The 14,496-nt window shown below is 42.6% G+C and overlaps 1 protein-coding gene across 1 annotated transcript in view; it reads right to left on the bottom strand.

Annotated features, from left to right (window-relative positions):
* The window catches only part of GPRIN3 (GPRIN family member 3), a 75,331-nt gene extending 61,578 nt beyond the window's left edge, over positions 1 to 13,753 (bottom strand). Inside the window, exon 1 of the mRNA XM_044224504.1 lies at positions 13,552 to 13,753. The gene's annotated coding sequence lies outside the window, so the exon portion shown is untranslated. The remainder of the gene's footprint in view (positions 1 to 13,551) is intronic.
* Positions 13,754 to 14,496: the final 743 nt, after the last annotated feature.

Below are 14,496 nucleotides of genomic sequence, written 5' to 3'. Positions count from 1 at the left end.
CATTAGCCCATAGATAAGACCTTCTTAAACATCGACTGATCTAAGAGCAAATTTCAGCTTCCTGTTTTTTACAGAAAAGAAAGGAGCAGCAGTGCATGAGCAAACAACCACAAGCAACTGCATCCTCTGATGCTTTTCTCACTATTATATAGAAACTTCGGCAGGAAACCACAGCTATATCCTTTTCACCAGTATAGAAAAATCTCATGAATTGCTGGCAAGCATAAAACAGCTCTACTGACATTACATAGACAGTGGAGACAATTTACACTCACCACATCCAGGTGCTTTGCAACATTTCCACAATGTTTCTCAAGGACAAATTCCCAGGAAAAAGTAGTCATAACAGCACTCATACCTCAGCCACTTGTTAAGGGGTAAATGATACAGAAAAACAATAAACGGCATTGAAATGCAACTCCTCCCTCAATGTAACTGATTTCAAGAAAACATAAATGCTAAAATTTTTCATTTCACTCAAACTTGTAAAGATTTCTAACTGACCAAAGATGCATTATTCTATACTCAAAAATCACGATAGTACTAATTTTTCCCTTTGTATTCAAAAGAGCCCAAGAGTTAGACCTTTCTATTTATGAAATGTACAAGCCACTTTTGTTCAGGAGTTGCATCACACATGTTTTAAATTTCTAAAATGAGCCTTGACCATGGGTTTTACCAATGAAGGGACTTTCCAATGGAAAGCTCTTAGTTGTTTAGGAAGTACAAAGAAAAGATTATGGCAGAAGTCCAGGGTTCCAAAGGCTTTAACTTCAATGGGAATCACAGACACGTAAACTCATTTAACACAGAAGTCAGAGAGGACAGACCTCTAGCTTTCTTGCATGTGGACAACACCTACCACAGAAACTCTCCACAGGCTGTTTGTTCCATGAATACATAAGTAAATGAATGAATGCCTAAGTTCTTGGTGGTGATGGAGACAGGGGCTAAGAAGGGCATCTCCAAGTTCCAGAAAAGGCTGAAGAGACCCTAAATGCAGAAAACAGGCTGATGATAGAAGAAAAAAAAAAATGGAAGACCATTTCTAAAAACTTGGACATTAAAACTAAAATTGTTCTTAGGAATTTCTGGACCAAGCTTTTCACTTCTAGAGAAAACTGAGGTGCCTTGGGCAATGACATGACCTCAAGTACCTCTTTCCCAGATAGTGACATTTGTGTGCCACTTTCATGATTTTTGCCTTATGGTGCTTCTTATCTACACTATTTTTTTGCCTAACCTTTTTTATTCAATTGACTTTAACTGCTACACTAGTTGAAAACATTTGCCTAGTCTTAAGAAATGGTAAAACCACATGTTTGATGTGCTAGTAATTTATTTTTCATATAGTATATAGTATACTTGGTTTATGGTATATTTTCAAAATACAGCATTTAAAAATACACTGTTATATGTATTCTTAATATATTTATAGTAAAAGAAATTCATTGTTTTACTATTAAATTCATATGTTTTACTATTAAAATAAAAAGTAAATCTGTATGCTACCTAAGATCATCTTACAGGTCACTGATCAAAATCTCCTGCATTTTGAAAACTGGTGTGCTTTACCATGCCATCGCCCAGAACAAGGCATTTGGATTTTGCAACCACACAAAGTGGTAAAGACATTTCCAGATTGATGACAAGACTCCAGTAATAAGACCAAGGCCCGTAGGGGACTTCTGCCTATTTTTCTTAACTAGAAAAAAAATCAATTGCTTTCTAAGGAACTAAAAATAAATTAAGGCAGAAGTCATGGCTTTAAAAACAATTAGTGGATTTTCATCTTCAAAATGGACAGAGATGACGTCTTCATCCCCCTGCCAAATGTCTTTAATTATTAGAAATAGTTTTCAGAAGGAACTTGTCTCAAATGAGCCTTCTGTACACAGACTGCCTTTTTTTCAGCCTTTAATTTGCAACTAGAACACTTAGCTGCAAGCTATAATGAGGAATTGCTCAACTTTCACAAGTAAATGAGTATCTATGATTAAAACATCAATCACGGAAACACTAGTTCTATAAATAGTTCTGAGTCCAAAGTCCATCGGTAGGGCTAACCACAGGCACGTGCTCCCTTGTTCTTGTTCTAGGTCTGTTTACACACGTGGATGAGCACGTGACTACCTGATATGTATTTGGTTCTTCTCTTGAGAAACAAAGAAATGCTACTTGCTGAACGTATGTGTTACCTGGATATTTTGATAAAGGATTTTTGTTTTTCAACTCAACCGCCTATACAATGATTTGTAAAGTTTCAACCTAAAATGTTTGTCTTTGAACTCACCGCATTTGCTTGAAGAATGTCTTATTTCTGATTTAGAAGTTTTTAATTTTTTCAACAACCTAAAATCCGAGATGAAAGAAATCTATCTATAAAATCCAAACTATTCCTCTTCTTTTGACCCAGTGGTAACAATAATTAATAACGTTACTACACTGCAGTGTGGCTCAGTCGTGAAGCCTGTGACCTTTGAAGTCGGACGACTGAATGTGCACACAGCTCAGCTGGTTACTATCTGAGGAACCTTGGGCAAGTTTTTGATCTGTTTCCTCATCTCTACAATGGGGGAAGTAATAGTTCAAATCTCATAGATTGATCTAGATGAGAAATGGGATTAGCAGGATGTCACCAACAAAAAAGCCTGAAGAATGCTTTGAAAGAGTTTTGAATGTTCTGAAAGAGTTGTAACTCATTAACAAACAGATCTGTCGTCTCTCCACCTCCTGTTTCCTTATAGGGGAAAGTAGATGGATGAAGAGAAATGTCCTAGGGTTCTCTTCTGCCCTAGAACCAAGATGTCAAAAATGCCCTGAGTGGTTCCCTCGGGCTCCTGCTCTCCCTTTACCCCACTTTCCTTCCTCTTCCCCATGTGTTTGGCTGGCTTTTCATTCTTTACTGCTTATCATCATTAGTTCTGAAATCTAGGTGCTGCCCTCTTCTCTTACTTCCCCTGTGCCACAGGAGAGGTCCCTTCTCAGTAGGGATGAACATATAAAGGTGGAAGCAATCACCAGGCATTTTAGAGACAGGAATTAGACCACTTGGCCTTCCAAGGTCATAAGGTGCTGAAGAGGAAGACCACGGAAGAGGGATAAGCACACCTTAGAAAAAAAGGATAGCACACGAGGACATGGAGTATTTCACGGAGCAACTATGAAAACACTTAGGTGTTTTCAGTACCCCAGAATGGGCACATTACCCAATAATGATCTGATTCAAGATCATTTTCCAAGAGTGGAAGTGATCCTTGAGAGTCTAAGCACTAATGCAAAACAGTGGCCTTTAACTTGTTTTAAAATACACTAGCGTATCAAACCATTCATGCGCAATGGCAAAGTGCCACTGACAGCAAGTGATTTATTAAAAGACTAATTTAGAGCCGTTTTCTCTACCGTCAGCTACGCTAATCTCAATGATAAAGTAATTTCTATAATAATGTTACTCTCATTTATCTCACTTGCATTTGTAGATGTTTTCTTGCATAGAAGAAAAAGGGAGGGTGTGAAGTTATATTGACGTTCTGGTGTACTCATGGGCTGGAAACGACTTATGACATAGAAACTGGGTGCCAGCAGAAACTTAGAAGTTTTCTTAATCTTACATCTGCCCCCCCTCTTGGTCCTATTTGCTACCCTCTGTTTCTTAGTTGGTTTTTAGCAGAATGAAGTTGAAAGTACGTATGCCTGCATTTTTATTTTTGACAACATTAAGGGAGTATAGCGTGGCAAAGGCTTCCTCTCATTTTCAGGTTGGCCTGGCTGCGAAGAAAGGACCCCAGGTGCAGTGTGCAGCCGGCGAAGCTGTGACGAGGGATGGAAAGTAAGTGAATCGCTTGGGCCTAAAGGAAGGAAGAGAGAGGTTCAGGGGTGTCTGTTTGGGACAGAAAGAAGCCTGCTTGTGAGGCTGCTCAGGGAATTCCCAAGGAATTCCCAGGAAAAGAGCCCACTCTAACTTTGCTGAGCCGTATTTATTAATATGTTGATGTAGGCCAGGAGTCGGAATTATTTGAGAATTCAGCCTATGTTTTATTCATTTTTGAATCCCCAGCCCGTAGCGCAGGGCCCAACATATATATCAAGTACTCAACACAAATGTATTAAGTGATCCAAGCCTCCGTCTTCCTTAAATCAGAGCTTCCGCCAGCTCTCTTTCACATTCTAGACTTCATCTCCTAAATAAAATCCTATTTCCAGTTTGAGGAACGCTTTTATTGCATTTGCAAAGCAGAAGTAACAGACACATCCCCAATCCATCAAGCTCACATTATGAACTTGTATCATCCCTCCCCGAGAGTTAGACTCACTACTCAAAAGCCACAAACCCCAGAGGGATGATCTTTAAAAACCCATCATTACAATTTTAAACATCCAAATAACCACCAGGGGACTAGGACAAGAGTTCTTCCTACAAGCCTGAAAGGTTCAGTATAACTAAATCTATGTTATTTAAAGTCACGAAGGAAAATGAACTTTATCCCTAAAGAATTTTAGCACCTGTGGTCTTTTATGTATTATCAAGACATTTCGGGTGATAGCAGGCCTAATACTTACAGACATGGACCTCATCCTACAAGGAAACGCACTTCATCCAAAGCAACGGGAGAGGCAAGGTCGCCGTGTCGTCTGTCGGCTTCCCCTGCCCCTCTTCTCAGCGCTGTCTTCTTGGAGTGAGGCTGCCAAAGCAGGGCACTCTGGGATGAAGAATTCGATGTGAGGATGTTTTTAGAAGCCAGGTAGGAGGCACGATGTGGGGGTGGCACGCAGTGAAGTGTGCACGAGGAAGGAAAGCGGCAGCAACCGTTGAGAAAGAATGAGATTTGAGAGAGCTATTAATTAAGAGCTTTCTCTACTTCAGAGCTCTGCCCGAGCTTGTCATCCGATTGTCTCCAAAAGGCATCTATCTCTATTTACAACACGAAGAGATAGCCTCTACCACAGTCAGCTCCTGGCGAGCCGTCGCCGCGGAGCAAGGCCACGCCAGCCCGTGGCCAGACTGCGCAGTGATCTGGGCGATGGGCTGACAGCCCCGCCGACTGTCATCGCTAGGTGAGCCCTTCTCAGCTGTGCGGACAGAGCCACAAACGGAGATAGGAGTTGACACTACTTCGGACAGTCTGTTCTCAACGGCCGACTGAACGGAATGCACGGGTTACTTCAAAGACTGAGATGTGCTCTGGGCTTCCAGGAGTCTCTGCAAGTTTGGTATATACCTGAAGAGTTGTACGTAACATAAAGATAGGGTGCATTTCAAAATACACTGGGGCACGTGGGTGGTTCAGTGGGTTAAGATTCTGCCTTGGGCTCAGGTCATGATTCCAGGGTCCTGGGATGGAGCCTGCTCCTGCCTCTGCCTGCCACTCCCCCTGCTTGTGCTTGCACACTCTCTTTCTCATTCTCTCTCTCTCTCTCTCTCTGACAAATAATTAAATAAAACCTTTAGGGGCCCCTGAGTGGCTCAGTTGGTCAAGCATCTGCTTGGGCTCAGGTCATGATTCCAGGGTCCTGAGATGGAGCCCACAGGTTGGAGAGGGAGCCTGCTTCTCCCTCTCTCTCTACCCCTCTCCCTGCCTGATCGATCTCTCTCCCTCTCTCTCTCTCTCTCTCTCTGTGTCAAATAAATAAAATCTTTAAAAAATAAATAAAAAATAAAAATACATAAAGCAATCTGATGTCAAGTTGTAGTTATTGGTTAAGGTAAAGGTTTAGTTGAAGAATAAATAAATTGTTCAGACGGTTCATTTTGTTTGCTTGTTGCTAAATGTGGGACAGTAAAACAAACAAGCAAACAAAATTCACTATTCTCTTACTAACAGATGGGGTCAACTCAGTTTGTATTCATTAATCTTTCATAGAATCTACGTATTTTGATGGTGGAAACGTTTTAGACCCTCATATTTATGGAAGTTAACTGCATGGATGCACTGATCTCCCTACTTTGTAGAGTCTGATCAGTTTCTTGAGTACAGCACTGGAGGGCTCCATGATCCTTAGGAAACACCTAATCCAGACTTCGCAAATTCAATTCCTATTAAATGAAGTTGTTGAGTACAAGTAACTTACAGAAAGCCTCAGTGTCCGAGAGACAGTAGGGAGTGGTAGGGACTGGGGTGAAATAAAGAGATAGCACATACCATTAGTTAGCTCCTACCCAGAGAATAAGCATCAGTGTTTTGTTTTGTATTCTGTATCTCTTGATTTTTAAATACTGACTTATTAAAAAGAAATACCCACAAGCCACATAAAATATGATCTTCCGGCTGGTCCCGCAAACTGCCAGTTTTTAACTTATGATCTCGCACATACTTCTTCAAGCCCGAGAACTGGACAGGTGAAGTGAAGTGCATCAGGTCTCTCACATATTTGCAGCCAGGGATCCTTCTGCTCTGAGAACCTATGTATAGACATGAAATCATCCCCATGTGAAAGGAGACTGCATAGGCATTTTCATTCACTTAATGAGAACTCAGCCCCTGACCCTGACATTGACAGATTTCTGTTCTCTGACTGCTTTCAGAACATGTTCAACATGGAAACCAGATCAAACCTCCACACCCATTTGTCGTAAGCAATTTTGACTCATTCAAGGATGCAAGGGGAAATGCACACCCTTTTATGAACCTTAGCACTGATTAAAATTCTCATTATCATTAAAATTCTAGTCACTTAATTTTTACCTGCATTTTTCAAGGAGAAATCATATATAGGATTCAAATAAAGACATGCTTAGGAAACCATAAAACGAAGTACAAATTAAAAGCTCATGTTATAGGGGCGCCTGGGTGGCTCAGTGGGTCAAGCCGCTGCCTTCAGCTCAGCTCATGATCTCAGGGTCCTGGGATAGAGTCCCATATCGGGCTCTCTGCTCAGCAGGGAGCCTGCTTCCCTCTCTCTCTCTCTCTGCCTGCCTCTCTGTCTTCTTGTGATCTCTCTCTGTCAAATAAATAAATAAAATCTTAAAAAAAAAAAAAAGGCTCGTGCTATATAAGAAAACAGGTAGGGCATAAGAATCACAGAAGGGTTGCTGAAATAACTGATCTTTAAGTCATGTTTTAGGGGACTGAGAAGCTAATTTAGGATGAAGGACTGAGCATTGCAAAATGATGTAAGGGCAAAGGCAAGGACCAAAGTCTAACAAAGTGGAATCCACAAGGAATCAAGTTATCTCTTGCATTTCTGAACAACAGTTTTAAAAAAGTATAGCAGGAGAAAGCAAATTCACTTCAGAAAAAAAAAAGAAGGAAAACAATTCAAGATTTCTCTATTACATTCAGCAGCACTATCCCACATGGCCATAATTCAGAACAAAAATCTGGAGTTGATGCAAAATTCTGAATCCTGATGATATCTGCCATATTTTACTTATTAAGCAGATGCATAGGCACAGACTATTACATTTCAGACAAACTGTCAACAAGAATTGAAACAAAAAAGATGCTCTGATTACTGAGAAAATACAGGGAAAACAAATGCTTAACTCCCTCGAGCTCTTAATTTACCCAAAGTTGTGCATTATAAAGAAAGAGAAGAGTCTCCCATAGACCTAATATGGTTGTTTTAATTTTGGGTTATTTAGAAATTAATATCCTGAGAAAACAATCAAGAGTGTATCTCCCATAAAACATCTTGATTATTCCCCCTAAACCAGATCTCCCACTTTGCTGGACCATTTACAATTCAGGCTTTAAAAAGGAGCCTCTGCAACTCCTTTTCTCTAGAAAATTAGTAGATGCAAATATGATTTTTTAAGGAGCTCTGGAGCTCTCTGTCCAGCTGTCGGTTACTGAATTAGCAAAGCGCCGAGGTCCCTGGAGGTGCCTGTGACTTTGGGAATTTCTATTCCCTAGCCTTGACTTTTTTCAGGGTTTGCTTGGGTCTCCAAGGGTCACGGGCTGTGACTACTGACTAAAGCAATCTTTCCAGGGCTGGCTTGAGTATCCACTGTGTTTAAAACCCAGGAATTAACATTTTTAAATTGAATCTGGTGTGTAAGGCCAAGAGAGTGCCTTGCCTCGGATCACACAGCTGATGCCCATAATTTTTCTGCCACATCCCAGATCCCTGGGACAGAGATCACTGCACAGTCACTTAGAAAGGCTTAGGGCATTGACTCTCAATATGGGAGGGAGGGATGCAGGAATAATTAGAATTCCCTTCCCCCCACCACTCTGGAGCCATTCAAATCCTCTCTTCAGATCCTGTTCCTTCTTCCCTTAGCACAGAATTGGTAGAGAATAGAAAGAAGTCTAGATTTCAGCCGCAGCTCTAACAAGGATTAGGACAAGTTATTCACTCATCTGGGATTCACCTGTAATGTTTTTATTTCCCAGTAAGTAAAGGCAGGACTAAACAGTGGTGTTCAGGCCTGGCTACTGGAATCCCTTTAAGACCATCGTAAAATACAGATTTCTAAGCCCTACTTCCAGATTCAGATTTGGCTTCAGTAGGTCATAGCATTTAACCTTCCAGCTAAGGGTCAGTTACTATTGCCTGATAATAATAATTCAGCCTCCCACTTACACTGCTAGCTTTAAAATAAAGCCGACAATCTAATTACAGACATGAAAAATTAGAAAGCTGTTATTGTGTTGCCAACTCCAATAAGCCCAGATAAAAAGCTGTGAAAATTTTTCTCACTGGCATTCAAGACACTAAGTAATCTAAATGGTACGCGCATTTACATTTTCCCCCATAAAATTCAATAAATGTCTTTTCAATTCAAATGAAGCCTCTAAATGTTTTTATTATTCTGGACTTGACTCTTCTGCAAAAAACTTAGGTTATCACTGATTTACACATTCTGATGCGGAGAAGGAAGATGAACAAGGATTCTGGGACATCTTTATAAAAAGTGAATCTTACTCCAAAGCCAACTAATTTAGGCACCTGAGTCTATTTTAACTGGCCCTCTTCTTTCGGTTAAGGGCATAACCTTATTCTAAAGGGTATCAATACCGTAACACTGATTCCCTAGGAAAGCCAGCAAGAGTTGAAAGAAGCCCACCAAACATGTTAAAAAGCACGAATAAAGACTTCCTCACCCGATTTTATTGACTCGAAATAGCTATCAGGTTGCAGCAAAACACACTGATGCCAACTTCTCAAAATGCATACAACCCTATTTAAATCTTTAACTAAAATGATGAACAAGTCAGAGTGCAACTGGAAAATAAAATCTGCCAGGTTCTGCCCTTCCTTTTTGGGTTCTGAGTACCAAGTCGTCTGTTTCATTTTCCATTAAGCTGCCGGTTCCTAGCACGGGTCCTAACACCGGGCTTTATACCCAAGAGGCATGCAGGAAAGGAGACTTACAGAAGAGAATAGAAAGGTTTGCCCAGTTTGGGGCAGTCACTCAATCACCCTTGTCCCTCTGTGCCAATGATGGTACTTGTGTTCTGAGAAATGAAATTCTCAGGCTACAGTGTGGTGTGTCACATGATTTCAATTGTTTATTAAATTCAATCGAAACAAGGCCTAGCTAGTAAATTATTGCAAAAAAAGATTTCTTCTTAAAGGCAGGAAATGACAGATTTATGACGTGATGGACATTTTGTCTAGATTTTCTTAAAGCAGTAGTACTAGGAAAAGAAATCTTAGATATAAAATAAATTGCAACTCTTGAGTCAGATTTTAGTCCAAACAGAATTTCTGCTGCAATTCCCTCCCTGCAACTTAATTCCCATTTTTTTTCTTTTTTAAATGATTCTTAAATAAGGTTCATATTACCTCACCTCATTTTTTACTTCCTCCTTCTGGAACACCACCCCTTCCTCACAGCCCAACCAGATCTACTGATCTTTCATAAAGTAGCTCACGTTCCATCTCCTCCTTGAAGCCTTTCTGGATTAATGCAGACCACAAGGTCTCCTCTTCTAACTTCACTGCCATGAATTACGGGTAAGTCATAATGTCTTTCCTTTCTCAAGGCAGTTCGGCTCTTCAGAATATTGTGTACATGCTTGTGTACCAGATGTCCCAGTTGACTCTTGGGGTCTTGCAAATTGGAAGCATCTCTTTTTGGCACTTAAAGAAGTAGCTTTTGGACTTTTTGGAATATGATGCATAATCAGATATACATTCTAAATCATAGTCCCATGTGTCTATAATACCTATAAATAAATATATATTTAATCAAAGAGTTCCATGAGCTGTACTTATCCTTCTATTCTGCTTTAGTTTTATTTTATTTTTTTAAATAAAAATGCCATCAGACCCAGTACACTGACTTCACAATGGGTTGTGACCCGTCCCAGAAGGGCACTTACTGATTACTGTGGGACTGCCATATATATTTCCCTCCCTTAAAACAGAATTTTAAAAATTGTATGAGACCTGGCTCTTTAGAGTGTGTTTCTGAGCTACTTCTTTTTTTCTTTCAGTTTTTCAGACCATCACACTTGTGCCTTTTGGTGTCATCTGGGACAATTAAATCCTTAGCATATACAGTATTTTCCATCTTTTTGCCCTGAGGAATGTTATCATAAAAATAAGATTCTCTGCATTTCTATAAGCTCCGATCTCCATTCTTTCATTCCCTTTCATTTTTACAATACGTGAAGTGGGTAGTAGACATTTTGTGGATGAAGATATTGAGGCACAGAGAATTAGGACTTCCTCAAGGGCACATCTTCCTTTTAATCAGGTCATTACAAACTAGTAAATGGGGTTTCTAGATATTTGAAGGATATAAAGTTGGGGGATGGGAACACAGTGCCTCCATATAATCGTGTGTATCTCACTTGACCAGGTCAAATGGTTTTTACTGACCAGATGAGTCAGGGGCTCTGCCAGATTTCAGTTTGAAGGTCGATCAGCTTCCTTTCAGCATCATCTTTCCACCTTTGTCTACTTGCAGTTTTTCACCTACCTCCAGCTACTTATTATTACTGGGCCTCTTCATCCTTTGGTCCCTGTACCAGGATTGTTCCTCTCTCTTCTCTTTATCAGACTAGTTCCTCTCGACCTTCAAGTTTCCAGGCACTGTCCTTGTCTTCTCTATCTCCACGACCAGGCATCCACAGCTCCCTGTGTAGGCTTTGTCAGAGCACTTAACGAGCTGGTGCTCCTGGCCTCCCAAGTTGTACCAGCAGGGGCTGTGTCTCCCTCACTCTTCTCTTCTGTTCCATAGTCCAAGACTATGGTAAGTTCTGGATAAACAAATGTCGAATGTATGAATGAATCAGTGAATAAGTAAGTGCATCGAGGGCAGAATCTGTTACCACTGAAGGAACCCAAGTGTGAACTGGGGCTGGAATTGTGTGTCCTGAATCTTGGAGGCCAATCTTTTAGGATTTGGGATTCCATGGCTGATATTTTCATGCTTCCCCATCAGCTATAGATTTTCTGACTGGAAAGTCAGACAGTGAAGAAGAGCTATGCCTAATATATTCTTTTAAGTATATTTGAGCACGATCAAGAAAATGTCAAAGGGTCAAATAATTAAGGCAAGTGTATTGAGGCAATTAAAAAACACCTAAACTTGGGGGCGCCTAGGTGGCTCAGTGGGTTAAGCCTCTGCCTTCGGCTCACTTCATGATCCCAGAGTCCTGTGATGGAGCCCTGCACTGGGCTCTCTGCTCAGCAGGGAGCCTGCTTCCCCCTTTCTCTCTGCCTGCCTCTCTGCCTACTTGTGATCTCTGTCTGTCAAATAAATAGATAAGATCTTAAAAAACAAAAACAAAAAAAACCACCTAAATTTCAAAACAGCTCGTTGGACCCTATCCTGACCTCCATTTGAGACGGACCTGATTCAGGTCATGTTTCAGACCTCCACTTCCCACGCAAAGCACTGCACTTTTGATTTTGTCCTCATCATTTTCATAAAAGTCTAGTTAGGGATTAAGGGAAGCTTCAGCACAACACAACACACACTGCATGGGTCACCATGAGTTCCTCTGCTCTGTTTCCAAAATAAATCCCAGTGATATACCATCTAGACTTGCAATGGCAAGTACTACTTTTTTTTTCCTGTTTATGAATCAGCAACCCATTTCCTCCTCCCCCCCCACCCCAACAACACATAGAAACTTGAAAAGTGCTCTTTGTGATTCTATTTAAAGAACATTCTCTAATACAAACTCCCGTCTTTCGCAGATAGGGACAGAGCAGATTTTCTTCTTTATGCTGTGACTCATGTGTCTTTATTCCCAGACTCAGGGCAGGCCAATGGTGAACACAATGGAAAAGAAAAAATAGTTTATAACTGGAAAATAAGCACATTCGAGAGAAGTACGCTCAAAGCATTATCAAAGTAAAATATGCAGCAGCACCAACAAAAGCAAACAAAAGCCCACGCAAGAGATGTGTAAATATTTCATGAAGCTAAGCCTTAATCAACTCTCTCTCCAAATCTTGCTGGTGTTGTAAACACTCAGTTTCTTTCAGTCCCACCATGACCCAGATTCCTCGCAAAAAAATAAAAATAAAAATATGGACCGACGGTTCTTTAACAAATGTGCTGTGAAAAATACTCAGATGAGCCATATCCAGGGATTGCTTTAACTGGAAGAAGATACCTTAATAAAAGGGAGTTGCTTCTTGGTGACTCTGGGCTTCTTTCTCCCTTCCTTCTCTAAACCCCTGCCTTTTCCCCACTGCCTCTGCCGGTTTCTGGACATTCACATCATCTTAACCTTGAACTGTCTACACTTCAAGCAGAGATTTCTCCCAACGCTTCTTCAGGAGGCCCTTTAAATCCAACAGCGATCTGCTGCCTTCCCACCACCTAAAATTCACCTCCCAGTGCCCAGGTATCCCCCTTCCTCCGGACACCCCCTTTCATTGTCCACTGCAGCGTCTGAAATTTTGCGTATCTTTTAGATCTGCCTGGATAGGATGAAAATCTGTTGTGTGTATTGGCTGGCACTGCTCAGATCTTTTCTAAAAGCCCTCTCCCAAGAACCATTTCTAGCCTCCAGTCTCTACCCTGATTTAATTTGGTTCCAAAGTTCACCTCTAGATACTGAACTGGTCTCTACAATGATTTCCCTTTATCAACCTCTGACTGCCCTCCCCGCCCCGTCTCCACCTATTTCAGGAAAAACTACATATGTAAATGTGTGCGTGTATTAACACACACACACACACACACACACACACACACACTAGTGTTTTGACCCTAAAGAGAATAAGCATGGGAAAATGAGAAAAATACAAGTATAGTATTATAGTATTATAGACAGACAGACACACACATACATCTATTTGTACATTCACAGTGTGCACACCCGATTGATTATAAAACCCCCGCCCAAGAACGAGAACAGCAGGTATCTTCTCCCGTTTACCTTCAAAGCCAGAACCTAAGGGAGCAATGACCTTGCAGAGAAATTCATCACCTGCGAGAAAGACGGCCCCTCCTGGAGCGCAGAATGCGATGGGGAAAAGAGCAACAGGCAAAAGGATCACCGGGCAAAATGTGGGAGCCAATCCATCCCCCGTCACTACGGAGCACACTGCAAAGCTCCGGTCCCACGGGTTGGACGCTGGCAAAGGGGCGCGGCGGGGGGAGGGGGGCGTCTTCTCCCGCGGCCGCCGGTCGCCTACCTGCTCTGGCCCGGTTCTCCCCGGCGCGGCGGGGCGACTGCCTGCGCTGTGGCGGGGTTTTCCCGTCGCATGTCCCAAGCAGCGGTTCTCGGCGCCACACGGAGGGCTTCGGCGGGCTCTGGAGAGGCGTCCTTTTTAGACCCGCTCCGGGAGCGAGCTGGGTGCTTGCAGGAACTGATATTACTATGCAAAGAGCAGAGGCGGCGCGCAGGAGCCGGGCGGAGACCGCGGGGGCCGCCCCCACCGCGGGGCTGCAGCCGCCGCCGCCGCTGCCGCCGCTGCCCAGCACGGAGGCAAATTGGAGGTGGGAGTTCACGTGCCCGACTGCTCATCCGTCAGGCCCGGGATGCGCGCACCTGTCCACGTAGGGCAGCGCGGCGGGGCCGGAGCCTCAGAGGAAGGGGCTGCAGCTTCGCGGGCGGCGGCGACGGCGGCGGCAGCAGGACGCCGAGCTCCGCCCCCGCCGCACCCCAGCCCAGCCTTCCAGGTCCCCGGGGAAGGGTTTGCAGCGGCGACTTGCTGCGCGCCAAGGGGCGTAGCTGGCTAGAGGCTGAAGGGTTACGGTTCTACTGCAAGGTGATCAGAGGCAGACAGAAAGTTAAAGAAGATAAAGGTAGAGGACTGGGGCCAAGAGCGGCTCAGCAGGAATGCTGGCCCTTGCTCCTTCCCACAGGTCACCAGCACCAGACTCCATGGCTGTGTCTAGACTCTAGCAGACAGTTTCTAATAAATCCACGTGCAGTGAAGATCTGAAAGCAAGGAAGCCCCCGACATTTAGTCTGTGTTGCAAAATGTACAGTGTCCTGCGTATTTGGAGATTACATTGCAGACAGTTTTCTTGTCCTTCCTTCCCACTCCTCCGCCCCCATCTATGGGCGTGGATGGCTTTGAAAATCATCCCTGCCGAGTGGCTTCAGTAATACTAAATGGGATGTGTAGTATGGT

Source organism: Neovison vison, chromosome 11 (genome assembly GCF_020171115.1).
Source record: "Neovison vison isolate M4711 chromosome 11, ASM_NN_V1, whole genome shotgun sequence".
NCBI lineage: Eukaryota > Metazoa > Chordata > Mammalia > Carnivora > Mustelidae > Neogale > Neogale vison.
Note: the sequence above shows the minus strand (reverse complement) of the source record. Positions and strands in the feature narration are given on the sequence as shown.